The 14,848-nt window shown below is 38.3% G+C and overlaps 1 pseudogene; it reads left to right on the top strand.

Annotated features, from left to right (window-relative positions):
* Positions 1 to 4,700, top strand: part of LOC102826709 — a 14,634-nt pseudogene extending 9,934 nt beyond the window's left edge.
* Positions 4,701 to 14,848: the final 10,148 nt, after the last annotated feature.

Raw genomic sequence — 14,848 nt, 5'->3', positions numbered from 1 at the left:
AAAAGTCAAAGCGAGAAGTGGTTCTGCTAGGGCCAGTGGCAAATTAGAGAATGCATGACTGTTTTAAAAGAGACAGGTGCTACTCAGAGATGATGGTTATTTTCAATTGGGGTTCCAGTCTATATTGCCGTATCTAGAGACTTTTTTAAATAGCAAAGCCAAAATTCCAAGTTTTTAGAGGAAATCCCTCATTTCTAAATGCCAAACCCCAATTTTTTTTTTTAAGAAATCAAACACAGGAGGAATGCAAGAATTAAAGTGAATAGAGGTAAATACTGTTAACTGATGGTACACGGAGCGAATTGAAATCATTGTAATGAAGTAAAATATATGATTTGTTGAGTGTAAAACTGATAATCTAGTCTATAAACCTTCACTCAATTCACTATAAAAAGTTTAAAAAATGAAATAAAATATAGTGTTGTTGAAGACTATTAAAAGTACTGTGGATTGACAGAAAAACAAATAAATCTGTCTTGGAAGAAGTACAACCAGAATGTTCCTTGAGAGGATGGAAAACTTCCGTCTCTCATTCTTTGGACATGTTGTTAGGTGGGATCAATCCCTAGAGAAGCATATTATGCTTTGTAAAGTTAAAGAATGACGATAAAGAGGAAGATTTCTAATGAGGTGGATTAACATACTGGCAGCAACAAAGGGCTTAAATATAATGTAAATATGGTGCAGGACTAGGAAGTATTTCATTCTGCTTTGCTTAGGCAGGGTCGCTGTGAGTTGGAGATGATCTAGGCACCTAGCAGTTCTATCCTTTTCTCTCTTTTACTTGTACTGACAATTATAACCTTCCCTTAAGTCTAAATAACAGAACAACTTTCAATATGAGGAAATTTTTCTAAAGATTAACTAACTTTCCTTTCCAGTGCAGTATACTCTGATGAATTATTATTTTTATTGAATCAGACTAGGAATCATATGCATGCATAAATGTTCTCTTCTCTATTTAAATATGAAGTTATTAGAAGATGGTAAAGATGTAATCATATATAGTGGGGGTTTTTCTAACTTAAAAGTAGACCAGAGAAGCTTTATAAGTTGTTTCATTAAATCTGAGGGGTTAACAAAAGATTAACCATCCAGAAATCTTTACCTTTTATTCTTATGGTATTTTAATGATGATTAATCATACTTAGTCAATCAGTCAATCAAATAACCAGTATTTATAGAGTACCTATAGAGTCCTGGTATGGTACTGTGGGTTAATGCACTGGACGGACTGCAAAATTAGTTTGAACCAGAAAGTCAGCCATTCAAACTTACCAGCCACTCCTCGGAAACCCTGTACAGGGTCGCTATGAATCGGAACCAACTCGATGACACTTAACAACAACAACAGAGAGTTCTTATAATATTAGAGGTAGCAATTAGAATAGAGCAGTAAACAAGAGAGATGCAGTTCCTGTTCTACCATGTATCAGAGAAAATAGACTGTCCAAGAATCGCAATCCAATATAGCAATCCCCTACTACCATGAACTGCCAGTAGAACACACAAATCTGTGTTGGAAGAAGTAAAGCCAGAATGCTCCTTGGAAGCCAGGATGGCCAGACTTCATCTCCCATTCTTCAGTCGTATTATCAGGATTGATCTGTCAGTCCCTGGAGAAGGACATCATGTTTTGTACAGTGGATGGTTGGAACAAAAGAGGAAGACCCCCAATGAGATGGAATGGCACAGTGGCAACAGCAGTGGGCTCAAGCGTAGCAATGATAGTAAGGTTGGCACAGGACCAGACAGTGTTTTTTCTCTTGTGCATAAGGTTGCTATGCGTCTAAATGTAACAACAACAATCATTACTCCTTAAGCCTTGTAACAGAAATGTATAGCCAGAGCTAAGTGACCAGGAAAGTGTCCCAAAAAAGCAAGTATTTGAATTGAGAATTGGAAACTGAATTTAAAAAAAACACAAAACACACAAAAGTTAGCTAAAGAGTGTGGAATAAGAGTGTTCCAGGAAGAGGGAACAGCAGGGGCCAATGTTTAGAGGGGGAGAGAGCATTGCACTTTTGAGAAAATGGGATGTTCTATGGGCTAGATCAGAGTTCTTGTTCGATTTTCCAGGGTTTGTAAGATCTGCTAGGGATTTAGACCATATCTTTTGGCCAAAGGGAAACCAGTGTAGATTTTAAGCATCATAGCAATATTTAGAGACTAGGTTGGATGGTGAAATGTACTAGTCATAAGGGAGTAACACCAGTCCTTGCAGTGACCCAGGAGAAATATGCTAATGACTTGGACAAAGGTGATATAAGTGTATGAATTTGAATCAGAATCAACAGTGAGCATGAGAAAGAAGGAGTAGTTAAGGATGATTTTTGACGTTTTAGTGGGAGCAACTGGGTCATTGGTGGAACAAATTACTGATAGGAAGAAAACACCAAAGAAATAACTTATTTTCACTCTGTTTTTATTGTTGTTGCCATCAAGTCGGTTCTGATACATAGCAACCCCAGTGGGTTTGAACCACCAAACTTGTGGTAAGCAGTCAAGTGCTTATCCTGAAGCACTGCACCAGGACTCTACTCTACATTGTCCAAAAATTCTTATTAAATATGTTCAGCGTAGCAAGAAAAAATGAAATAAATAGATGGAGGAAAAAGAACATTTCAATTGAAGGATGAGCTAAAGTCAAAAGTAGGAGCATCTCCATGAAGTCTAACTTCCTTATTAGAGAAGGACCACACATTTGATGCTGAGCCTTCCAGCATCCCAAGACAGGAAGCAAATATGATTCATAGTGTTCATAAGTGTAATGAAACCAATTGCTCGGAGAAGTTCCATTTCACTTAATACTGAAACCAAAGAAAAATTTCTACAATAAGTCTTTCTAGATAGGATACTGTATAATGTCATGAACAGCATCTTCATCATAAACATAAATATAAACTTCATCAGCTGTTTTCTCTAAGTTCCCTCAGTATGATCCAGTACATCTGCCAAGTCAAAATTATTGAAAAATAAATCCTGTGAAATAAGGGTGTGTTTCTAGTAGATTTAATACGACACAGTCTAAGTTAGTCTCTTTTAGATGATTTGGTATCAATCCTGAGACGGACTATTATGTTGTTGTGTGCTATGGAATCAGTTTTGACTTATAGTGACCCTATATAAGGTTCCCAAGGAGTGGCAGGTGGGTTTGAACCACCTACTTTGCATTTAGCAGTCCACTGCTTATCCTACAATGCCATACTAGGACTCCAGGAGATGAACTATAGAGTATCTTTTTCCTATGTTGACTTCATAAAGTCCCTGGGCTTGTATAAAGAAGAGTGGTATGTGTATATTTAATGCTTTGGAGGTTTTTGTGGCCATCAAAATAAGAAAATAGCGAGGTTATCTGGATGGCACAGATTGATCAGCACTGGAGTTCGAATTACAAGGTAGGCATTTCAAACCCACCAGCTGCTTCTATACAGGGTTGCTATGAGTCGGAACTGACTAGACTGCACTTAACAACAACTAACCAAAATAATCGACTCAACAGAACTTAACAACCACAACTAACCAAAAGGAGTCCTGTTGTGGCATTGTAGGATAAACACTGGACTGCAAACCACAAGGTCAGCAGTTCAGACCCACCAGTCACTCCTCAAAACTCGGTACAAGGTTTCTGAGTCAGAACTGACTCAACGGCACACACAACAACAACAACAAATTAACCAAAATGTTGGAGGCTCAAGACCTTGTGTAACACCATGGATAAAAAGGTTGGCAATCTACTTCTGTAAGATTATAGTTATTGAAAACCGTATAAAATGGCAGTCGGTCACCTCAGTGCATTGTGGTAGCTGCTGTAACTGAGTCGGCCAGCTCTGTTAACTCTGTTAACAGAAGCTATCGCGCCACCGCTGCGGAGTCCTTACGGTGCAGCTATGGTGGCCTTAGGCCAGGGCTTGGGTCTGCCCTGGTTCGCCTGCTCAAAGGTCGGTGAACAGCCTCAGTGTGGATCTTCACCCCTACCAACCAGATCCACCTGGACAATATGGCGGTGATGCAGATGAAGCACTCTGGGAAACGCTTCGAAATTGCCTGCTGCAAAAACAAGGTCTTTGGCTGGTGGAGCCGCGTGGAAATACCTGGATGAAGTTCTTAAGACCTTCTCTGTGTTTGTAAATGTTTCCAAAGGTCAGAAGGAAGCTCTTGTCAGTGTGTTTGGAACTGATGACCAGACTGAAATCTGTAAGCAGATTTTGACAAAAGGAGAGGTTTAAGTATCTGACAAAGAAAGGCGCACACAGCTGGAGCAGATGTTTCAGGACATTGCAACCATTGTAGCAGACAAATGTGTGAACCCTGAGACAAAGAGACCATACACTATCCTGATCGAGGCAGCCATGAAGGACATCCACTATTCAGTCAAAACCAAGTAGAGTGCAAAGCAGCAGGCTGTGGAGGTGATCAAGCAATTAAAGGCAAACATGAAGATGGAGTGTGCTCACTCACGCAAGGCTGCGGTTCCTCCTTCCAGTGGATGAAGGGAAGAAGCTGAAATAAAAGCTCAAGCCGTTGATCAAAGTCGTCGAGAGTGAAGACAGTGGCCAACAATTAGAAATTGTGTGTCTGATTGACTCAGGCTGCTTCCAAGAGATTGACAAGCTGATCAAAAAGGAGACAAGGGCAAAAGCTCTCTGGAAGTGTTCAATTTGAAAGACGTGGAAGAAGGAAATGAGAAACTGGAATGACCATCACCAGTTTGTTCAGCTCGCTAACACTAACGTGTTTTCTTTTCTGACCATACTGTTTGATTTCTGTGGCCTGATAAATACTTGCTTAGACTACTGGATGACTTCCAATTTTGTATTAAGTACATACCCAAGAAGACTTTGCTCAGGAAGTATAATAATCTGAGATTAATTTTGATGTGATTATAAATTGGGGTTGTAGGCTGAAGTGAAAAAAAACCCAACATGCAAACTGCAGACTAGCATCTTGTGGTCTCCGCCTCTGTGTCTGGTAGGTGCTTCCTGTGGGCATAAAGGGGAAAGACTGGGCATTACTGTAACTTCCAGGGGTCATACTGCCTCACAAAGAGGGGGTTTGCCGAAAATGAAGTCTTGTTGCTCCCAAATGAAACATGCATTTGGAGGTAACTCTCCAGTGGTCTGATGTGGAGTTGGCTCGATGGCTTCCTGGGGTCTGGAAACATATGTTGTTGTTGTTGTTAAGTGCCATCAAGTTGATTCCTACCCACAACGACCCTGTATAGGGTTTCCAAGGAGCAGCTGGTGAGCTTGAACCAGTGACCTTGCAGTTCAAACGACTTTACAGTCTGATGCATTAGCCCACAGTACCACACCAGGACTCCATATATTAATGTAGCTGATGTTATATGTAATCAATAAAACCACTCTTATTTTATCTGCGAAGCACAGTTGTACTTTGACACACATGGAGTTGCCTTGAATCAGAATTGAATCTATGACAACAGGTTTATTGAGAATAATACCTCAAAATAAAAATCTAAACATTTATCTTCAATATAGAGGATTCATGATAAAAGCAGGAAAGAAATACTGATTTTGAGGAATAGATATAGCTTTGACAAGATGAGAATCTTCCATAAATACATTTTCTTTCTGTCAAGTTTTGGAAAGGTATTACTGGATCAGTAATGAGTTTAAGGTTATATTCTTTGAGTAGGACATGGAATACAGCTACTCCCTTTTGTCAGGAAGTACTAAGCCTTGCGCTTTTCAGTGAAGCTGAGGGTGGAGTTGATATTCTTTTGTGGAAGTTAGATGCTTAACAAGGAACTCTATCTCAGTAGAAGAATAAGTGATTTTGTTAGCAGTATGCCATAGGAGGAGTCCTGGGGAGCAGAAGTTCCTCCCCAGAATGTCATTTGGGTTCCATATAGACAAGTAGGATATAGAGGTTCCATAGTTCTCTGTTTTAAAAGATTATTTTAATTTTTATCTTAAAGCAGCAGTAGCCTAATACCCACTTTGGTCATAAAATATTAAAATCTCAGTAAAGTAAGTATGCTAAGAGCATAGAGTTTTGAGTACTGTCATTCCCAGTATAGGCTAAAAAAGTATAATGCAATGTTTTGCTTCCCTTAGAATTCATAACACTATCCCAATTTGCTTAAATCCAAGAACAATGCATCTCAAGTTTCTTGTTAGTGTTTTTGTTACTAACCAAGATAGTCTACCACTTCAAAAAAGTCATCTTCATATATAAAAATGAGGCTTATGCTGTAGCATAAGCTCTGGTCTGTGAACCACAAGGTTGGTGGTTCAAACCTACCTGCTGTTCCTCAGAAGCCCTGTACAAGGTTGTTAGGCATCAGAATGGACTTGATGGCACTTAGCAACAACAGGAACCTCCACTCAGGTACCTAATGGGGCTACAATAAACCTTCAGATAGCTTATAAAATAGGATTACAATATCGGCTGTTACCCATATTTATCATTAAAAAATAAATGACCATATGTATTTTCTTTAAAGAAAATTCTGGCAAGTATATTAAATGATAGGAATGAGCAAACAGATGAGACTGTGGACAGTCAGAAGGTGGAATCTGTGCTAGAGGAAAGGAGAAGTGACCCTTTGATACGAGCAGTGAGAGAATTGTAGAACTTACCCAGATTCAAGATATACCCTTACAAAGGTCAGGTATCGTAGAAGCTGCTATGCCTATCTTGGGTGTGAAGAAAGGAATAAAACACGATTGGGTGCAAGGAAAAACATCCTTAAATACTTATATCAAAAGTTGCTGTGATATGGCAATGAAACAACATACGATAGGATGAATGTTAAGCTAATGTTCTCCCATGTAAACTATCACACAATTCACAATATAACATTAAAAAAAAGAAAAAAGTCGCTATGGTAAATGATGCTGACACTCAGAGTCAATGTTGAAGAGACAATAGAGAGTAGTGATGACTATGAAAAACTGGAAATAACATTCTTCATTTAAAGGGGACAGTTGCTACTCAGCCCAACTGACTGTCACCATAAGGTAAGGTGGACTCAAAATATCCAGGCCTCCCAATATGTCAAGAAGACCAGGAAAGATCTTTTTAAAATTTGAATACCTCCCAATTTAAATATCAACAAGAAGTTGAAATCTACAACACTGTACAGGTCAGCACTGTAGGCCAAAGGAAACATATTTGTGCAACCAGTCGTGTATGATTTCTTAAGCATGTACTTCATCCACTTCACATGGCATCTGAGTTGTATACTATTAACTAATGCACTTTCTAAATATTGTCAGTCAGAAATAAATACTATTGCTCAGAAGCCCCCACAGAATGTTGAAGAAAGTGCAAGATGATTCAACATATTCCATGGGGTTAAGTACCATAAGGAGTCTTGATATAGGACTTCCTTCTTCAAAACTTAGATCAGGGGTCTGCATTCTATTTCCCTTGGACCAACTCTGCCTCACAGCCATAGTTTCACTAATACACAACCACAGCCAATCGTTTACAAACTGTCTGTGGCTACTTTATCAATATAATGACAAAGATTAGTCATTGTAATAGAGACCCTAAGACTCATAAAACCCCAAGCATTAACTGTCTTACCCATCATTGAAAAAGTTGGCCAACCTCTTCGCTAGATAAATACATCAACCAAAAATAATGACCTAAATTGAAAAGTGCTACAACAGAAGTGCTGTGTTGTGGCAAGTACATATAAGATGAGTTCATGTGCTTGTGTTTGAAGGGCTTAGCCAGCCTAAGGAGGGAGGGATCCCTATTCCTGGGAGGCAGAGTTGGTGAAGATAATGCCTAACTTAGGCTTGATGTACAGACCAGAGTTCCCCAAATCCAGAAGGGAGGAAAGTGTATTCTTGGCATGCTACTTTAGGATCACAGCTAATGATTTAAGCTTATCACGAGGAGCCAAAAGAGAACTTAAGACTCCCAGGAATAAATCAGGGAAGCAATAAAGATCATTGCTCATCTTCCTTTCAGTTTTTAGAATCTCTAGGTTCATATTTATTTTTTATATAAAGAATAGCTCCTCTGACTCAAGTTTAATGGTTGGAGATAATAAAATAACACAACGAATCAGTGTGCACAATTAACATGAATATACAAAGAATATGACCCATAAGAAAATGTCTAATTATGAAAACCTATTATTGTTTTCTCAGGGTATGATGATTAAAAGAATAAACATTTTATGTTTACCTTAGTGATTTATTAGAACCCCTTTCACAAGGACATATGGATTTCTTCTTCCTAAGAAGAGTTAACCAAGAATAACAATTGAGCATTCCATGAAGAGTGCTACTGTGTATTTTATATTTTTCTTAGTATCCAGCAAAGGAATGCTGGTAGTGCTTTGGGTTAAGCCTTGGGCTCTGATCACAATGGCAACTTGAATCCACCAGCTTCTCCTTGGGAGAAAGATGAGGTTGTCTGATCCTGTAAAGATGTACAGCCTTGGAAACCCTACAGAGCAGTTCTCCTCAGTTCTATAGGGATGCTTTGAGTCAGACATGACTCTTGAAGGCAGCAGGGTTTGTATCCAAAAATAACTTCTATGTAGTAGGTACTTAGTAAATATTGTTGAATTACCAGATGAGTAATTCAAATATTTCATATTAATTTTTTAATTCCTATGTACTAGACTATTAATCACAAATCCACCAACTGCTCCTTGAAAACCCTCTAGAGGGCCACTATGAGTCAGAACTGACTGGTTGGCACTTGACAACAACAACCACCTCAAGATTGGACATCCTGGGAAGATAGCAATAGAAGTATTTGGAGGCCTTTGAAAGTACAACATGCTCTTTACAAAGTTGTACCCTTGAGAGTACCTGCCATGTTTTTCCCTCACTCATCCTCATCTAGCCCTAATAAGGAGATAGTGTCCTAGATAAACTCATGCCAGATCTGGTCTAGCATAATATTTTATATGTTTCTTTGCCATTCATCCAAGAGTTTAGTCTATCATTATTTTGGGTATAACTAATCGTTGCAACAAAGAAACCCAAAATACAAATAAAACTGATTGGTTTCAACATCATATCATATTACATTTCTTTTGTTGATGCTATCTCTTTGCAAAGGTGATTGTTTTCTTTCAGTAAATGATAAATACTGTCTGTAAATCATTGTGGAATAGATGTGAATCTAGTAACATTTGAAAAGTTGTACAACGCTCAACAAATACCATATCTTATTTTTATATCATCACTGTTCTTTAAGAATAAAACTTGAATATTTCTCTCAGTTTTTATTATATTTTAAAGGCTTACAAAATTGGTATGTCAGACATATTTAAGTGTTTAGAACCTAAGCACTTTGAAAATGAAAGTTTCAGGTATTTCTTTCAGATTAAGGGGACCGTGAAAAAGTTCTGTAGAAATAAGACACCATGAAGTTAAGAAAGTTTGGGCATCTCTTCCCCCAGGGCATTCTTGTGTGTAGATGTATGATTAAAGCTGGCTTGCAGATGTGTCCATGCTCAAGCTGTGAGAAGGGAAAGGAGAATGACAGGAGGACAGACCCATGCTCTTGAAAGTTCTTACCTAATACTTTCCTGTTGGTTGGTTGGTTGGTTGGTTGGTTGGTTGGTTATGTGCTGTGGAGTCCGTTCCGACTCATAGAGACCCTGTACAGGGTTTCCGAGGCTGTAAATCTTTACAGGAGCAGAAAGCCTCATATTTCTCCCATGGAACAGCTAGTAGTTTTGAACTGCTGACCTTGTGGTTCACAGCCCGATTTGTAACCACTATGCTACCAGAGCTCCTTAATACTTTCCTGTACCTTTGGTCATATTCTATAGGTGAAATCTTAGTCAAGTGGTCGTCAGTAATGGCAAGGGAGACTGGAAAATGTAATGTACTTGACAGATCATGTGCCAGACAATAAGCCTAATATTAAAGGAGATTGGAGACTGGCTAAGTCCCTACTACAGTCCACCCATCTAGTTGCTGAACCACTATGAATACCCTTCTGCCCTCATAATGAACATTCCCTTTGTCCATGGGAAGCAGCCCCAAATCTACCATCCAGTTATTTAAATCCAGAATCTGTGATGATTGTCACTTGTTTCCATTAGATCTGGACGTAGTTCTTCACAGTTTAGGCATCTCTATAAAGAAAGACAAATGATCTTGCCAACTGCTCTCCAACACACACACAATATATATATATATATATAAAATATATACACTTAATATACAATGGTAATGTAAGAACAGTATAGCTACATTTTTCAAATGTCAGTCACATAAAGGAAAAATGGGTATGTAGCATTGATGGAAATGTCCTATACAGGCACTGGTCATGTTTATTGACTTGGCAGTGAGTTGTTGGTGTTCCTTAATTAACCTGATTCTGCTGAGTAAAACTTTGTTGCTCACTGTTTTCGATGACCTCTGACTCTTAACATTTGACAGATCCTTATTGCCCATGTTTTGTCATTGCTTCCTCTGCAGTAGACATTAGAGTATGTATTTCATAATCCAGTTTGTGTTGGTGCATTCTGGGAATAGAGAGTTTAGAGTTTGAATAATCACATGCTTTCTTCAGTGACTCCTATGGTTTCTTTGCCAGTACAGTGTCTTTGAAATCATAGTAGGTTTCTTATCTATGTCCAGTCACTTCCTTGTGCCAGTAACTAAATCCAGTGATCCTCTACCTCCTTTATTTCTTTGTTTCCTTGTTATACTCAGGTCTCACTTTAATGCTAGCTGGTGACTATATTAAGAATACTGAACCATAAGACTTCAGAGTGATAGCAGCAGCTTCACTGACTTTTCCAATCATGTAAGAGGTATCCAGTTGCTAGACTACTTTCATTCCCTTCTGTCTCTGCTTGCATACCAGAAACTTCTTATCTGAGGGCATCTCTTTCCTGTAATAGCTTGGGAAGGCAACAACACCCACTAATATTCTATCTTTTCAAAATCTAAGCTACTTATAACTGTTGTTGTTCTTGTTAGGTGCAGTCCAGTTGGTACTAACTCATAGCTACTCTATGCACAACAGAATGAAACACTGCCCTGTTCTGGGCCAACCTCACAATCATTGCTATGCCTGAACCCAGCACTGCCACCACTGTGCCAATCCATCTTGCTGGGGGTTTTCCTCTTTTTCTCTGACCCTGCACTTTACCAAACATGATATCCTTATTTAGTGACTGACCCCTTCTGACAATATGTCTGAAATATGAGAGATGAAGTTTGGTGATCCTGGCTTCCAGGTAGCACTCTGGCTGTATTTCTTCCAACACATATCTGTTTACTCTTTTGGCAGCCCATATTTTTGGCAGCCCTTGGCACTCTTTAGGCAGCCCATATTCTCCCCCAACACTATAATTCAAATGCATCATTTCTTCTATGGTCTTCCTTATTCACTGTGCAACTTTCACATTCCTATGAGGTTACTGAAAATACCACGGCTTGAGTCAGGTGCACCTTCTCAAACTGACATCTTTGCTCCTCAACACTTTAAAGAGGTCTGTGCAGCAGATTTGTCTAATGCAATGCGTCGTTTGATTTCTTAACTCCTGTTTACATGAGTGTTGATGGTTGATTTCAGCATGTCTTTGACAACTTCAAAATCTTTCCTCCATTTATATGATGTTGTTTATTGGTCCAGTGGTGAGAATTTTTGTATTATTTACATTGAGATCCAACCCATACCGATGGTTGTGGTCTTTAATCTTCATCAGTATTTTAAGTCTGCTTCTCTTTCAGCAAGCAAGGTTGTATCATCTGCGTATCGCAGGTTGTTAATGAGTCTTCCTCCAATCTTGATGCCACGTTTTTCTTCATCTAATCTAACTTCTTGAATTATGTGTTCAGCATACAGATCGAATAAGTATGATGAAAGAACACAACACTGGCACACACCTTTCCTAATTTTAACCATTCGATGTTCTCTTGTTCTGTTTGAACAACTGCCTCTTGATCTATGTACAGGTTCCTCATGAGCACAATTAAGTGTTCTGGAATACACATACTTCGCAGCATTGTCCATATCTTGTCATGATCCACACAACCAAAAGCCTGTGAGTAGTCAATAAAGCACAGGTAAACACTTGTCTAGTATTCTCTGCTTTCAGCTGTGATCCACCTGAGGTCAGCAATGATAGCCCTCATTCCCCGGCCTCTTCTAAAACCAGCTTCAGAAAAGATTGAAGTTGTCAAGGACTTCATTCTTCTTGGCTCAACTATCAACACTCATGAAAGCAGCAGTCAAGAAATCAAATGATGTATTTCATTAGGCAAATCTGCTGCACAAGACCTTTTTAAAGTGTTAACGAGCAAAGATGTCAGCTTGAGGACTAAGGTGCACCTGACCTAAGCCATGGTGTTTTCAATAACCTCATATGCATGCAAAAGCTGGACAGTGAATAAGGAAGACCTTAGAAGAATTGATGCCTTTGGGTTGTGGTGTTGGAGGAGAATATTGAAAGTGCCATGGGCTGCCAAAATAACCAATAGATCCATTTTGGAAGAAGTGCAGCCAGAGTGCTCCTTGGAGGCCAAGATGACCAAATTTAATCTCTCATACTTCAGATATATTGTCAGGAGGGACCAGTCACTGGAGAAAGTCACATATTTGGTAAGGTGGAGGGTCAGAGAAAAAGAGGAAGACCCCCAATGAGATGTATTGGCCAGGTGGCAACATCGATGGACTCAAGAGTAGCAACAGTAGTGAGATTGGCCCAGGATCGGACAGTGTTTCATTTTGCTGTGCATATGGTCTCTATGAGTCGGTACCAACTCGATGGTATCTAATAACAACAATCCCTTTTTTGTATTCAAACAAGTGCCTCTTAGTCTATGTACAGATTCCTCATGAATGCAATGAAGTATTATGGAATTCCTGTTCTTTGCATTGTTATCCATACTTTGTTATGATCTACAAATTCATATGTCTTTGTAATGTCAATTAAACAGAGGTAAATATGTTTCTTGTATTTTTCAGCCAAGATCCATCTGGCATCAGTAATGATATCCCTCAGTCCATATCCTTTTGTGACTCTGACTTGCATTTCTGGTGGTTCCCTGTCAGTGTAATAGTACGAGCTTTTTGCATTATTGTCATTAAAATTTTACTTGTGTGTGCTTTTAATTATATTGCTCAATAATTTCTACATTCCGTTAGATCTCTTTTTCTTTGGAATGAGCAGAAATATGGCTCTCTTCAAGTCAGTTGGCCAAGTAGCTGTCCTCTAAATTTCTTGGCATAGACAAGTGAGTTTTTCAAGCATTGTATCCTTTGTTGAAACAGCTCAATTTATATTTCGTCAATTTCTGGAATTTTATTTTTTCCAGTACCTTCAGAGAAGTTTAAACATCTTTCTTCAATATTGTCAATTCTTGACATATTCTACCTCCTCAAGTGGTTGGTGCTAGTTCTTTTTGATACAGTGATTAGTGTTTTCCTTCTATCTTCTTTTGATGCTTCTAGTAATGTTCAATATGCTGTCCATAGAATCCTTCAATATTGCTTGAATTTTTTCTTCAGTCCTTTCAGCTTAGGAAAGGTGAATTCTTCAAACCATGTTGCCAGAGAGGAGTGGAATGGTTGTTAAGAAGTCCATGTTATAGAATGAATTGTGTCTCACAAAAAGATATGTTAAAGTTCTTTCACCCTATACTGGTGAGTGTCGCCTTGTTTTGAAAGAGTCATGAAGAGGTTAGCTGGTTAATATGAGGTCACACTGGAGTAGGGTAGGTCCTAATCCAATATGAGGGGTGGCCCCATAGAAGAGGGGAAGAGACACAGATGGATACACAGAAGGAAGATGACCATGTGAAAATGGGAATATCTGAAGCTACCAGAAACTCAGACAGAGTCAAAAAAGCATCTTACCCTGGATCCTTCAGAAAGAGTATGACCACGCTGACACCCTGATTGCTGGACGCCTACTCTCCAGAACTTTAAGACAATACATTTTTGTTCTTGTGTGTCATCCCACTTTGTGGTACTTTGGAATCAATGTAATGACTAATATTGTAAACTACAAATGAGGTTTCAGAGAGCTGGAAGAGTTTGAACTTAGTATAATTCTGTAAATCACTTTACAAAGTCCCTTCTAATCTCAGAATTCAGATGATTTAACACCCAAATTTATGGAAAGTTTGAAAATATATGTTGCTATAATTAAGCTTTTCTTTTTATCTAGGATGCCTTCTGTGACACCCTTTTAAAATAGATACACTCAGGTCCTTCCACTATAGGGAATCATTGACTAGAAGCCCAAATTAATTTTACTACCGATTTTCACCATCATCAGTTAATTGAGTAGTTCTGGCTATTTTAGAGGTTATGGGTGACACCTTTTATCTATTTCTTGAATTATTGTTAAATCATTTATTACATTTATAATGAAAAAGTACACTTAGCAAATTAATAGGGATTTGATACTATACTGGATTTTTTTAATAAAACATACCTTTCTATGTATCCTGTATTAATAGTGTTAGAAGTTTAAATCGGTACCTATAGAATTTTTTCTTTTTGAATAAAATTGATTCAGGAAGTTTTCTAAATATTTCCCCAAACTTCTATCTTGCCACCTGTGAATCTGTAAAACAAATAAATTGAAATGTAACTTTGAGATTTAAACCTGGAGACAACTTTAAATTGAGGTGTTTGCATTCTCTTTTCGTTTGATTTCTGTTCTTTGTTTGTGACATACTGGCTTTATTTTTCTTGTATTTAGTGTCAGACTAACTGCAGGTGTGCCACACGTGGTCTGTATATAGACCAAATACATTTTTCAATGTTCCTCACCTTTCTATATATTCCTTATGAATTTTCTCATAAGGAAAATGTATAAGAAACATATAGAAAGGTAAGGAATTTCTTCTCAGATTTCTTCTTTGAAACATATCTT

Source organism: Chrysochloris asiatica, unplaced genomic scaffold, assembly GCF_000296735.1.
Source record: "Chrysochloris asiatica unplaced genomic scaffold, ChrAsi1.0 scaffold00030, whole genome shotgun sequence".
In the NCBI taxonomy this organism is placed as follows: Eukaryota; Metazoa; Chordata; class Mammalia; order Afrosoricida; family Chrysochloridae; genus Chrysochloris; species Chrysochloris asiatica.
This window is presented reverse-complemented; position numbering and strand designations above follow the sequence as displayed.